Below are 14,729 nucleotides of genomic sequence, written 5' to 3' on the forward strand. Positions count from 1 at the left end.
ATATTTAGTGCTGTTTAAGTATATTTGATATATTTTATATACAGTAGATTGAAAGATTAGGTTTCTTACCTCTGCTAATCTTCCTTCCTCTAGAGGCTGAACTCGTGGGTTGTGCATCTATTTCAGCCGTAGAAATAAAACCAACCCCCTTTGCGAGGTCACCTGGGCAGACACTCCCCTTGAAGCTCAGTAGGTAGCAAAGCCAGGAGTATCTAATACAAACAGGAAACACAATAAAAGAGAGGGGGGTGCAGGGACTCCCTGCTACAAATCAATGCTGCTCATGATAACCAAAAGCATAATCAACGAACGCCAAAAAAAAAAAAAAAGCCAAGTTAGCATAACAAGAAATTGTAACATTTCTTACCTGCAAAACTGAGGAACAGGCCACTAAAGAAAGCACAGCCTAAAGAGCAGAAGGGGCACCATCTCAGATCCCTTAAAACATCATAAGCTTAAAACATCATAAGGATGCTCACGGAAATTTTAGTGAAGCTGGTCAAAGATAGAAAGCCAACTTACCAGTTACTGGCAGGCGACCTGCGAATCGGACAAAACAGATGGGCGGGAGTTCAGCCTCCAAAGTAGATTTACAAGAAGGAAGATTAGCAGAGGTAAGAAACCTAATCTTTCATCCTTGTACAATCCCTCTGGAGGCTGAACTCATGGGATGTATCAAACCAGTCCCAAATCTAAGGGGGGGTGGGCGATAAGCCCAATGCCAGAACAGAAGAGCCAAAGGCCGTATCACCCTTAGCTGCCACATAAGGTCAAATCTGGAAAAAGTATAAAGGAAAGCCCACCTAGCCACCCGACAAATCTCCTCAGGCGAGACTGCATGAGATTCATCCTACGAGGACAAACAGATGGTCTGAGAGACGGAAGTCGTTAGTGGCCTCTAGGTATCTCAAAAGGAGATGTTACACATCCAGAGACTGCAAAACATGGTCCTTAGACTTGGAACCCAACAGAACAAAAGTGGATAGCCGAACTACCTGGTTGACGTGGACTGCGGAAACCACGTGCAGTAGAAACAAAGACACGGTCCTCAAAACAACCGCATACTCTGTGATATGGAGAAAAGGATCCTCGCACGATATAGCCTGAAGCTCTGACAGACCCTGTGCAGAAGTGACCGCAACGAGGAAGCGGTCTTAATGGCAACATCTCTCAGAGAAATCCCATCCAGGGGTTCATAGAGCAGACGAGCCAGCAAGTGGAGAACCAGATTCAGATCCCACGGAGGGCACGACAGTCTCAAGAGAGGCCGCAGCCTCTCCGCCCTGCCATAAGAAGTGTACAACATCTGGAGGGAGATGCCAGAGAACCCCCGAGAGAAGAGGGACCTGAACATGGCAGTCCACAATGGGGACATGGATGAAGAAATTGCCAGACCCTTCCTGAGGCCAGCCCACAGGAAGGCCAGAACATGCGCCACCGATGGGGCCAAAGGATCCACGTAAACCCCAGCAGACCAAGACAGAAAGCACCTCTAGGCCTTCACGGAGGCCAACCCTGTCAAATTCCTGTTGCCGTGAACAAGCGTGGCGATGACAGCAGAAGAGAAGCCCCTAGCCCTCAAGGCCACACGTACAGCACCAGGCCACAAGACCAAAGCGGTCTGGAACTTGAAGGACTATCGGGCCCTGCGTGTGCAATCTCCGATGGAAAGGAAGATGCAGACCCCTCATGGAGCTCAACTGCACCAGGTCTGCGGTCCAAGGACGGCTGGGCCAGTCAAGGGCCACTAGGAACATCGGACCTGTGTGAGATGCCACCCGGCACAGAACACGCCCTTTCATAGGCCACGGGGAAAAGCAATACAGAAGTTCCCCTTCTGGCCACAGTTGAACCAAAGCACCGAGCCCTGCTCTACTGACCTCTCAGCGGAGGCTGAAGAACCTGTCCACCTTCCAGTTCCCTGAGGATGCTATCAGATTGAGGGCAGGGCGACCCCACCGACGAATAATGGCTTCAAATGTTAGCCCAGACAGGGACCATTCTCCCGGTCCAGAATCTGACAACTGAGGAAGTCTACAGGTACATCGCCCACTCCTGCCACATGAAACGAGGACAAGGCCATCAGATGCTTCTCCACCTAGGCAATGAGTATCTGAGCTCCAGGCTCAGCAGGGGATTCCTAATGCCTTCCTGACAGTAGACATAAGCAACCACCGTCACAATGTCCAAGAACACGTGGAGATTCTCCTTGAAATCGCAGCAGAGCCAGACAGATTGTATGCATCTCCAGCCAATTGATCAACCATCTGCTCTCCAACACAGTCCACCAACACTGACCGTCACAGATTGGCAAACTGCTCCCCAGCTGGAGAGACTTGTGTCCGTTGACAGTCCAAGATGCGCAGAGGGAGCCCTCTGTACAAAGTAACCTGGTTCAACCACCACACCATACAACTGCCAAGGCAACTTTACCCCCAGCGCATCCCACTGGGGATTCCACCGAGACAGAAGGGACAACTGAATAGGATGGATGCGAGCTCTTGCCCATGGATCACAGCTATGGTCGCCACCATGAGACCCAATACCTGCAGATACTGCCAGGCCGTCAGGGCTGGAGCCGCTAACATGTCCCGAACTGCACTCCGAAGCTTGAGCTTTTCGGATTTCATCAGAAACACTTGGTTCCTGCCCATATGGAACTGGACTCCCATGTACTCCAAGTCCTGCGTCAGCTCGAGGCGACTCTTCTTGAGATGGATCACCCAGCCGAGACTGTCCAGCAGGTACTGCTTGGCGAACCGCCAAGCAGCCTTCCTCCAAAGAGAGAGCTCTGATTAGCCAGTTGTCGAGGTACTGATGGATCAGCACACCCAGCGAGCGCAGATAGATAGCCACCACCACCATGACTTTGGTGAATGATCTGGGCACCGACACCAACCCGAAGGACAGTGCCGTGAACTGGAAGTGCCTTCCAAAAACATGAAACCTCAGGAACCTCCAATGATCCGGAAAAAAAAAATTGCGATGTGGAGGTACGCTTTCGAAAGGTCCAAGGAAGCCAAAAACTCCCCGGGCGCCACTGCTGCCACCACTGAACGCACCATTTCCAGACAGAAATGCAGAACTCGCAGGAAGGCGTTCACTGCCTTCAGGTCCACAATTGGTCTGCAATCTTCAGAGTCCTTCATTGGCATGATGAAGTAAATCGAGTATCTCCTGGAGCCCAAGTCTCCCTTTGGGACAGGCTCTATAGCTGCCAGATCTAGCAACCTGCTCATCAAGGCTTGCACCTTGCTAGCCCTGTCCAGAATTCCACAGGAGGGGGCAGGAAGAATTCCGGCAGAGCCCGAAATAACTGTAGTCAAAGGCCTTCCCTGAGCACATCAAGGACTCACTGGTCCGAGATTACCATTTGCCATTCCAGAAGGAAGGCCGAAAGCTACCCCTCAAACCATTGGGGGGGGGGGGGCGCGGAGACCTGGCATCATAATTTTCTCTAGGGAGGGGCATAAGGCCGGGAGTAGGAAAACTGCTGACGTGCTGCACCTCCAAGCGAGGACTGGAGGGAGCTCCCAAATGCTGTCCTGTCGCCAGGGGTCCAATGAACTGAGAAGTGCGCCAGAAGGGACGAAAATCTGGATATGCCCAGGACACAAGGAAGTGGCCGTCGCAGCTCGCACTCCCACCGTAGCGGAAACAGAAAGACGCTTGAGAACAAAATGCACTCTTCTGTCCTATACATTCTGCTGGACAACCTCTCCATCTGAGGATAAAGAGGTACACTTGGTGACCTGAGCCACAGCTGAATCCATCGTCACCGGGACCAGGCACTAGTTGAGGTCCGATGCCATGGGATACAACTTTGCCATGGTCCAAGGATAAAGGAACCCTCCAGGGACTCCCAGACCTCTAACAGCACTTCTGCCAAAACTGCATTGTCCAGCAAGGAGGCAGACAGTGGAGGCTCAGAACTCAGAACTGTACATTCTGCCTGAACCGCATGTTCTAAAACCAGATTCCGTGTTCACAGTGACCCAGAAATAAAGTCAGACAGGCAGCTAGTCTTGAAGAGCCGGCACATCGCCTGGCGAACCGCAAGGTCTCGGAACCCATTGTTCTGGGTATCAGCCAGATCCACTAAGTTAGCCAAATCTGATGATTCCGCCGAAGAAACAGCAGCAGCAAAAGGCACAGACACCGAAGCAGAAGCAAGGGTAGGGATGAGCTGCCTGCTTTCTGATACCCCAGCAAAGCAACAAATCGACATGCTGGCATCCGAAGATGGAACAGACTGTTGTACTGGAGTCTGATGGGAGAAACAGGCAAAGCCCCTTTTTCTTTGTTTTTATATAACCAGATAGCTCAGATCCACAAAATCTGGGAAAAACCATCACCAGCAGCTGGAACCGTTCTGTGCATCTCATATTTCACAAGACTAGCAGACTTTTCTCCAGAACTGCACTTGCGTTTTGCAAAAGCGCCATCAGCGCCCTGTTTAGGTGCCCCCGGATGCAGCAATCGCGACTCCGGTGGAATTAAAGGGCATTATGGCCTCTCAGGAGGAGGGGAGCGCAGGATCCGCACACTTCTCACTCCCCTCGCGGCCCGCAATGCACGGGATACATGGCCGTGAATCCGGCCATCATCTGCTGCATCTAAGGCATGAATCCATGCCATCTTGTCCTGAGGAGGCCACATGTGAAGTTTGGAGCAAAAAAGCACAGTTACTTACCGTAATAGGTGTTAGCCAGGGACAGCAGGCAGATATTCTCTACATGTGGGTGACGTCATCAACGGAGTCCCGCAGCGGACAGCTTCGCAAGCAGACTTGCTTGAAAACCTTCAAGCTTGTGAGTGTACCGCACATGCGCGTGTACCTTCCCGCCCAAGTGAGGGTGCGCGTCTCCTCAGCGTGGCCTCAGTTCAGATAGCTAGCAAAGAAGCCAACCAGGGGAGGTAGGTGGGTTGCGAGAATATCTGCCTGTTGTTCCTGGATAACACCTGTTACGGTAAGTAACTGTGCTTTATCCCAGGACAAGCAGGCAGCATATTCTCTACATGTGGGTGACCTCCAAACTAACCAGAAGGGGATGGTGGGAGAGTTGGCAAATTAGGAGAACAGACTTTACAAAATGGACTGGCCAAAATGTCCATCCCATCTGGAAAAAGTATCCAGACAGTAGCGAGAGGTGAACCTATGAACTGAGGACCAGGTTAGGCAGCCTTGCAGATTTCCTCAATAGGAGTTGATCTGAGGAAAGCTATAGATGCCGCCATTGCTCTGACATTATGCCCTGAGACCCGACCCGGGAGTGGAAGACCAGCCTGAGCATAGCAGAAAGAGATGCAAGCCGCCAACCAGTTGGAGATGGTACGCTTAGAAACAGAACGCCCCAACCGATTTGGATCAAAAGATATGAAAAGTTGAGGAGCAGTCCGATGAGCTTGAGTGCGTTGCAAGTAGAAAGCCAACGCATGTTTACAATCCAGAGTATGAAGCGCCACCTCTCCAGGATGAGAGTGAGGCTTCGGAAAAAACACAGGAAGAACGATAGACTGGTTGAGATGGAAATCCGAAACCCCTTAGGCAAAAATTTAGGATGGGTACGGAGGACCACCTTATCAAGATGGAAAATGGTGAAAGGCAGATTTGCAACCAAAGTCTGCAGTTCACTGACTCTGCGAGCAGACATGAGGACAATAAGGAATATAACTTCCCAGGTGAGAAACTTTAAATGAGCCTTGTCAATCAGCTCAAATGGAGGTTTCATCAACTGAGCAAAGACAAACCACCGGAGGAGGCCTGAGCGGAGGATGGACATTGAAAGACCTTTCATAAACCGGGAAACCACAGGATGAACAGAGAGAGGTTTATCATCAATTGGCTGATGGAAAGCCACAATGGTACTGAGATGGACTCGAATAGATATTGATTTGAGACCAGACCTAGACAAGTGCAGCAGATAATCCAGCACGGCAGACAAGAAGAAAATCTAGACCACTTTTGAAAGTAACACTGCCTAGTGGACTACTTCCACTACTTTCGAAAACATCCTGTACAGGTTGTGAAAACTGGAAAGAGGCAATTGTGTTGAGAGGAACCAAGCTGTTAAGTGTAGAGACTGCAGGTTGGGATGAAGCAGAGAACCTTGACTCTGAGAGAAGGAAAAACAGGAAGAAGCAGAGGCTCCCAAACACTGAGCTGAAGCAGAAGGGAGAACCACGGCTAACAGGGCCACCGAGGAGCTATCAGAATCATCATGGTGTGGGCAGACTTGAGCATGATGAGAGTCTTCAGAATCAGAGGGAATGGAGGGAACGCATATAGGAAAAGGTCCGTCCAAATCAGAAGGAACGCGTCCGCCTTGAGCCGGTGCGGAGAGTAAATCCTGGAGCAGAAACGAGGCAACTTGTGGTTCAGGGGGGCCGAAAACAGATCTATCTGCGGAGTCCCCCACCGAGCAAACACCTGGCACGAGTTGAGGAATGGAGCGTCCATTCGTGCAGTTGCAGAAGGCGACTCAACTTGTCCGCCAGGCAGTTCTGCTGGCCTTGAAAGGCCCTGGGTGCGAAGACTGTCGAGGTGAGCCCCCCAAGTGTAGGTGGACAAGTCTGTCGTGAAGATCTTCTGCGTAGTAGGAGCGTGAAACAGAAAACCTCTGGAAAGATTGGAAGAGAGCATCCACCAACAGAGAGACTATTTCACCAAAGGAATCACTACTATGTGTTGAGAGACGGGGTCTCGATCCTGTATCCACTGCGAGGCCAGGGTCCACTGAGGAATGCGAAGGTGAAGTCTGGCATGAGGAGTTACGTGAACCGTGGAGGCCACGTGACCCAGCAGTACCATCATGTGCTTGGCTGAAATCGATGGAAGGAGAGACACCCCTCGGCAGAGACGGATGAGGGCATCCTGACGAGGCTGAGGTAGGAAAGAACGCAGGCAGTGTGTCCAGTACCGCTCCGATGAACTGGAGAGACTGAAAAGGACACAACTGGGACTTGGGGAAGTTCACCTCAAAGCCCAGACTCTGAAGGAAGGTAATAGTCAGTCGGGTCGCTGCAATAATCTCCTGCCAAGACGACACCTTGATGAGCCAATCGTCGAGGTAAGGAAAGATCTGAAGGCCCCACATCCACAGGGCTGCGGCCACCATCATAAGACCCTTCATGAAAACCCTCAGGGAGGCAGCGAGGCCAAAAGGGAGAACACGATCCTGGAGATGGAGATTCCCCATCCGAAATCTCAAAAATTTTCACGATGTTGGATGAATTGGGATATGAATGTAGGCCTCCTTGAGATCCAGCAAACATAACCAGGCCCCCTCATCCAACAGGGGGTACAACATTGGGAGAGAGAGCATACAAAACTTTTCTTTGACCAGAAACCGGTTGAGAGCTCTCAGGTCCAGGATAGGACGCAAATCCCCGGTCTTTTTGGGCACCAGAAAATACTGGGAGTAAAACCCCGTATTCCGTTGACACAACGGAACCTCCTCCACAGCCCGGAGGTGAAGGAAAGCCTGAGCCTCCCGAAGGAGAAGGGGGAATTGTGACCTGCTGGAAGGAAATTCTCTTGGTGGAAGGTCTGGAGGTACGTGATGGAATTGAAGGGAGTACCCCTCCCGAACAATGGTGAGAACCCAGGTGTCGGAGGTAATTACCTCCCACTGATGAAAAAAATGATGCCTATGGGTAGGAGAGAGGACCATTGGACGAAGGGGGCCGGCATACTCTGACCTGCATTGTCAAAAAGACAGCGCCGGTTTGGCTGCAGGCGCCTGAGGTTTAGGGAGACGCTGCTGCTGTGGACGCCTGGGAGGTGGATGAGAAAAAACTGGTGTAGACTTCTGCGGGTAGCGCCTTGGGGGAAGCTTGTTCAGCCTAGCAGGAGGAGTCTTTGCTTTTTGCCGCATCAGGGAGGTGAAGGACCGCTCATGCTCGGAGAGGCGTTTAGTTGCCACCTCAATGGAATCGTCAAACAGCTCATTCCCCACACAAGGGAGATTCACCAGACGATCCTGGAGATTGAGGTCCATGTCGACGATGCGGAGCCAGGCCAAGCAGCGCATGGGGACCACAAACGCTGTGACCCTAGATGACAGCTTAAAAGCATCATAGGAGGCCTGGAGTATATAGACGAATTTGAGAAAGCATCTCCTGAACTGCTGGAACTCCTGCTGGCGGTGGGAGGCCAAATCCGACTGAAACAATTGCATGGTGGTAATGCAATATCCCAGATAGGAGGTAAAGGTAAAATTGTAGTTGAGCACACGGTTCGCCATCATCGAATTCTGGTAAAGACGGCGATCAAACTTGTCCATCGTACGCCCCTCTCTGCCCGGGGGGACAGCCACATAGACCTTGGATGGGTGAGATTTCTTCAACGAAGATTCCACAATTAAGGATTGATGGGAAAGCTGGGCCTTTTCAAATCCCTTACAAGGCACCGTCCGATAGCGGGACTCCATCTTGGAAGGGTTGGCAGGAATCCCATAAGGGGTCTCCAGATTCTTGAAAAACGTTTGCTTCAAGACCTGATGCAGAGGTAGACGTAAGAACTCCCGGGGCGGATGAGAGAGGCCCATCTCCGCCAAATATTTCTGGGTATATCGAGATTCAGACTAGAGATCCAGCTGAAGAGCCTTCCCCATGTCAGAGACAAACTGGGTGAAAGAGGAGGTCTTGGAAGAGAAAGGTCCCTCAGGAGGCAAGGAAGACCGAGACCCCAGAGCAGCCAAGAAGGAAGGAAAACGTCCCTTGAATAATAAGCAGGCATATCAGATTCCCAAGACCGGGACAACGAGGATGCTCTGCTGCAGAATCTTGGGGGAGTCAAAGAACCCCCACGCTTCACATGACTCGGGAGGCCGGGGAGTAAGTTCTGGAGATGCCAGAGAGAATGTAAGCCCCCCAAACGGCGTCGAAGCAGGGAACCTTGACTCAGACAAGCCACACCCTGGGAAAACAGACAGGGAAACAGGCAGTCGAGAACGAAATTCATATCTGGACCGCACATAGGCCTTGAATGGTTTCGCGGCCTGCAAGGAAGGGGACCGACCTCACCGCAGAGGGAAATCCCTCAGCCGCTTCGAAGGCAGATGCCTCGAAGATAAGGCAGATTTAGTGCGGTGCCTCGGTCGAGGCGCACTAGGTGATGTAGGCCTCGAAACAGCAGGAGAGGAATCACTAGAAGACAAACTGCAAGACTTGTGAGACTTGTTCCGAGGTGCCTCGGGGGCATGCTCAGGCTGATGTGATGCGGACCGGGTCGAGGCCAAAGCCAGCTGGCCCAACACCAAGGATATCTACATTGTCAGGATGGCTTTGAGCATGTCCTCGAACATGGGCACCGAGACCATGGGATCTGGTCAGGCCAGTGCAGCAGTGCGCTCCAACGAGGGCGACCTCGATGAAGTGTATTCCCTATATGTGGAGGCACGCTTGGCGGGAGATCTCGAAGAGGCTGGTGCAACAGCACTCAATGGAGACTCCGTGGAAGGCTTCTTTGCTAGCACACCTGGAAGAGGAAGAGGAGACTTACCCAAAACCATGGTCTTAGCCAGAACAGCCGTCGAGGTCATCGAGGTCGAGGGCGACTTAGTCGAGGTCGGGGCCTTCAAGGCCGGGGCCCCTGCTGGGGCCGAGGCCGTCAATTACAAGGATCTTGGCATGCCATCTGTGAAGGGCACAGCGAGGCAAGACTCGATGCAGTAGTCAACACCCAGGCACTCAATGCATCAACGATGAGGGTCAGTAATGGAAATGACCCGACTACACTAAGTGTACTTCTTAAACCCGGTGATAGGCCAGGACATAAGGAAAAAGTCAGCCGCGGCCACGCGAGGCCAGACGGCCGGAACCAAACCCGGGGTCCTCGGGCCCAAAGACGGAAGAAAATCAACCAAAAAACACGTTTTTTTAAAAAGAGATGCGCCGCACAGCGACTCACCCAAAAACAATAAAAGCAAGCCACGGTGCAAGAGGCACTTATAAATCAACGCAGAGTAGAGGAACAGGGCGTCTGGCTCCGCGGAAAACTAAGAACTGAAATCACACTGAGGAGACGTGCACCCTGACTCGGACAGGAATGTACACGCGCATGCGCGGTACACTCGCCAGCTTGAAGGTCTTCAAGCAAGTCTGCTTGTGAAGCTGTCCGCTGTGGGGCTCCGTTCATGACATCACCCACATATAGAGAATATGCTACCTGTTTGTCCTAGGATAACAAAGCTTCTAAGGTCAATAAATACACTTTTAAATAGTTTAATGAAAATCCAAGATGGCCACCGTGGATGCTGATTTTGACTGAAAATGGCCTGTTAAAAACGCAGGTAACCGCGAAAAATTGAGATTTTACTATTTTACAGGTGGGGGGGACCATGGCATGCAGGGAAACCACTCAAAACCCCGATTTCACCCCCCCCTAAAATCGCCAAACCCAGAGCTACACAGACAGCTCTGATACATGTGCTGCAATGCATTTCAATGGCAGCCAGCAATACACAGTGCAAGCATAGGAAGATCAGTACCTCAGGAGCTGATAAAATTGAATTTTTCAGGTCTTCTGACTGCCTCACCTTCCCTGTCACCACAGATAACGACCACCAGGACCCTTCAGGGGAATTAAGGAAGACATGCGGTCCGGTTCCAATCCCAGCATACCTCCACGGATCGGCAGCAGCCTGCGCTCTACCCTTTTGCGAATGAACCAGGGTAAAGATGGCTCCCGATCCCGGAGACCCGATCCAATCTGCAGGCTGTATAGAGGGCTTACTGCAGTTCAAGCTTACAGAGTACCCTCCAGAAGCATACAATCTTTAAGGAAAAGTCTGCGATCTCCCACCGAAGGAACACTCTCAGAGTGAATCCACAGCACTTAGGCAATTCCCGCAGCACCAAAGAAAACAAAAGACTAGGAATTGAGAAATAAAATCATGAGCAGAAGAAACTAGAAGTTCTCAGCAAGGTTGCAGAAACAAACTGAGCTAAAAGGGGGGATGTCCGCACAAATGACCTCGCAGAGGGGGTTGGTTTTATTTCTAGGTTCTGCAGCCAAGGCTGAAATAGATGCACAACCCATGAGTTCAGCCTCCAGAGGGATTATACAAGAAAGCATAGTTACTTATCGTAACAGTTGTTATCCAGGCAGCTATTCTCACATATGGATGACGTCATCCACTGAGCCCCGATGCGAACAGCCTCGCAAGAATACTTGCTTGTAGAAACTTCAGAAGTTTCGAGTCAGCCGCACCGCACATGCACGAGTGCCTTCCTGCCCAGCACAGGGCGCATCTCCTCAGTTCAGATAGCTAGCAGAGAAATCAAAAAGAGGAGGTGGGTGGGTTGTGAGAATAGCTGCCTGCTGTCCCTGGATAACAACTGTTATGGTAAGTAAATGTGCTTTATCCCAGGACAAGTAGGCAACCTATTCTCACATATGGGTGACCTCCAAGCTAACCAGAATGGGATGGTGGGAGCGTTGGCAACTTAGGAGAATAAATTTTGTAATACTCTCTGGCTAAAATGGCCATCCCGTCTGGAGAAAACATCCAGACAATAGTGAGAGGTGAAAGTATGAACCGAGGACCAGGTGGCAGCTTTACAAATTTCCTCAATAGAACTGGATCTGAGGAAAGCTACTGAAGCCTCCATAGCTCTGACTTTATAGGCTATGACTTGACTCTGTAGATGTGTATCTTAGCAGAAAGATACACAAGCAGCCATCCAGTTGGAGATGGTACGTTTAGAGATTGGATGACCCAACTTGTTTGGATTGAAGGAGACAAAAAGTTGAGGAACAGTTCTGTGGGGTTTGGTGCGTTCTAAGTAGAAGGCCAAAACATGTTTACAATCCAGTGTATGAACAGCTGATTCTCCAGGGTGAGAATGAGGCTTAGGAAAAAACACTGGAAGAACATTGGTTTGGTTGAGATGAAATTCTGAAACCACTTTAGGTATGAATTTAGGATGAGTACAAAGGACCACCTTGTCATGGTAGAATACCGTGAAAGGAGGATCAGCAACTACAGCTTGCAGCTCACTGACTCTTCAAGCAGATGTGAGAGCAATGAGAAAGACCACTTTCCAAGTGAGATACTTCAGATGAGCCGTAGACATTGGTTCAAATGAAGGCTTCATCAACTGAGCAAGAACATTGAGATCCCAAACCACTGGAGGCGGTTTCAGAGGAGGTTTGACACTGAAAAGTCCTTTCATAAATTTGGAAACCACCGGATGAGTAGAGAGGGGTTTCCCTTCAATAGGCTGATGAAAATCAGCAATTGCACTGAGATGGACTCGAATGGATGTGGACTTGAGGTCAGAAGTGGACAAGTGCAAAAGATAATCCAAGACAGAAGCCAAGGAGGTATCGCAAAGTTTCAAATATCATGAGAGATGTACCACATAGAAAATCTAGTCCATTTCTGGTGGTAGTATTGTCTAGTGGCAGGCTTTCTAGAAGCCTCTAAAATGTCTCTTACAGGTTGAGAAAACTGAAAAGGAGTTATGTTGAAAGGTACCAAGCTGTCAGGTGCAGAGACTGCAGGTTGGGATGAAGTAGAGATCCTTGACTCTGTGTAAGCAGAGACAGAAAAACTGGTAGAAGGTATGGCTCCCTGCTGCTGAGTCGAAGTAGAAGGGAGTATCAAGGTTGTCTCAGCCACCAAGGAGCTATCAGAATCATGGTGGCATGATCATTCTTCAACTTGACAAGAGTCTTGAGAATGAGAGGGAATGGAGGGAATGCTTACAATAAGAGATTCATCCATTCCAGTAGAAAAGCATCTGACTTGAGGCGATGAGGAGAATATATCCTGGAGCAGAACTGAGGCAGTTTGTGGTTGTGGGGAGATGCAAAGAAATCTATCTGAGGAGTTCCCCACTGCAAAAAAATGTGATGAAGAGGAGAGGAATTGAGTGTCCATTCGTGAGGTTGCAGAAGACGACTCAATTTGTCCGCCAAACAGTTTTTCGCCCCTTCGATATAGACAGCTTTCAGGAAGGCGTTGTGGAGGACTGCCCAGTCCCAAACCTTCAGAGCTTCTTGACAAAGGGAGGGCGATCCCATCCCTCCCTGTATCTTGACATAGTACATGGCGACTTGGTTGTCCGTCCGAATGAGGACTACCTGGTCATGAAGAAGATGTTAAAAAGCTTTGAGAGCATTGAAGATCGCTCTGAGATCCAACAGATTGATGTGACACTGACGATCCGTGCTGGACCAGTGGCCTTGAGTATGGAGACCATTGAAATGAGCCCTCCAAGCGTAGGTTGAGGAATCTGTCATGAGGAACTTCTGATGAGGGGGCGTTTGAAACAGCAAGCCCCTGGAGAGATTGGAAGAGAGCATCCACCAGAGGAGAGACTGTCTCAACAAGGGAGTGACTGTAATGTGTCGAGAGAGTGGTTCGCAATGCTGCGTCCACTGAGATGCCAGAATCCACTGAGGAATTCTGAGGTGGTCTGGAAAAAGGAGTCACGTGCACTGTGGAGGCCATATGACTTAGGAGGACCATCATGTGTCTCGCTGAGATTGAAGAGCGGGAAGACACTGCATGACAGAGTTGAAGAAGAGCATCCAGACGTTGTTGAGGAAGGAATGCTCCGAGGTGGATAGTGTCCATTACAGCTCTGATGAACTGTAGACTTTTAGAGGGTTGAAGTTGGGATTTGGGGAAGTTGATTTCGAATCCCAAGCTTTGTAGGAACCACGTAGTCCATTGGGTCGCTACAATAACCCCCTGAGATGTTGAATCTTTGATGAGCCAGTCATTTAGGTAGGGAAACATCTGAAGACCATGGTTCCCAATAGCTGCTGCTACCACCACCAGGCACTTGGTGAACACTCTGGGAGCTGAAGCCAGGCCGAAGGGTAGCACTCTGTATTGGTAATGCAAATTCTCCACCGGAAATCTGAGGTACTGACGGGAGGTTGGATGAATGGGGATGCGAGTATAATCCTTCTTGAGATCCAGAGAGCATAACCAATCATTCTGATCTAGGAGGGGAGTAAAGGGATGCCAGGGACAACATGCAAAATTTTTCTTTGACTAAAAATTTGTTGAGAGCCCTGAGATCCAGAATGAGTCGCAGATTGCCCATCTTCTTCGGAACTAGGAAGTAACGGGGGTAAAACCCCCTGCTCTGCTCTTCCGTAGGAACTTCTTCGATGGCACGGAGACGAAGCTGAATTTGAGCTTCCTAAAGAAGAAGGGAGGTCTGGGATGGATTGGAAGGATATTCTCTTGGAGGCAGCTCTGGAGGAACCTGAGTGAAATGAAGAGAGTATCCTTCCCTTATTATAGACAGCACCCAGAGGTCAGATATAATGGTCTCCCATCGATGGTCCTATGGGAGGAAGGGAGAACAGAGGCAGAATGATGGAGGTTATGCTCTGTTTCAAACAGTCAAGAAGGCTGCGCAGCCTTAGGCGAAGCAGAAGGCTGAGGTTTCTGTTGCTTCTGCTGCTGTTGTTTCTTGGGAGGTGCTCGATTGTAAGGAGCTGCCTTTGGAGTATAACGCCTCTGGAAAACTGGAGTCGGGTGTAAAGGTTTTGCAGGAGCTGGCTTTGGCTTTGGTCTGACAATGGAAGCAAAAGACTTTTCATGTTCACACAATTTCTTAGTGGCAGCCTCTATGGATTCATCAAAGAGGTCATTGCCCTCACAAGGAATGTTAGCTAGACGGTCCTGAAGATTAGGATCCATGTCAATGGTGCGAAGCCAGGCCAAGCGTCGCATGGCTATAGAGAAAGTAGTTGCCCT

At 50.2% G+C, this 14,729-nt stretch overlaps 1 protein-coding gene across 1 annotated transcript in view; it reads right to left on the reverse strand.

Annotated features, from left to right (window-relative positions):
- Positions 1-14,729, reverse strand: part of DNAH8 (dynein axonemal heavy chain 8) — a 1,666,792-nt gene that overhangs the window by 760,942 nt on the left and 891,121 nt on the right. The gene's annotated exons all lie outside the window — the stretch shown is intronic.

The sequence above is a fragment of the Geotrypetes seraphini genome, chromosome 3 (genome assembly GCF_902459505.1).
Source record: "Geotrypetes seraphini chromosome 3, aGeoSer1.1, whole genome shotgun sequence".
In the NCBI taxonomy this organism is placed as follows: Eukaryota; Metazoa; Chordata; class Amphibia; order Gymnophiona; family Dermophiidae; genus Geotrypetes; species Geotrypetes seraphini.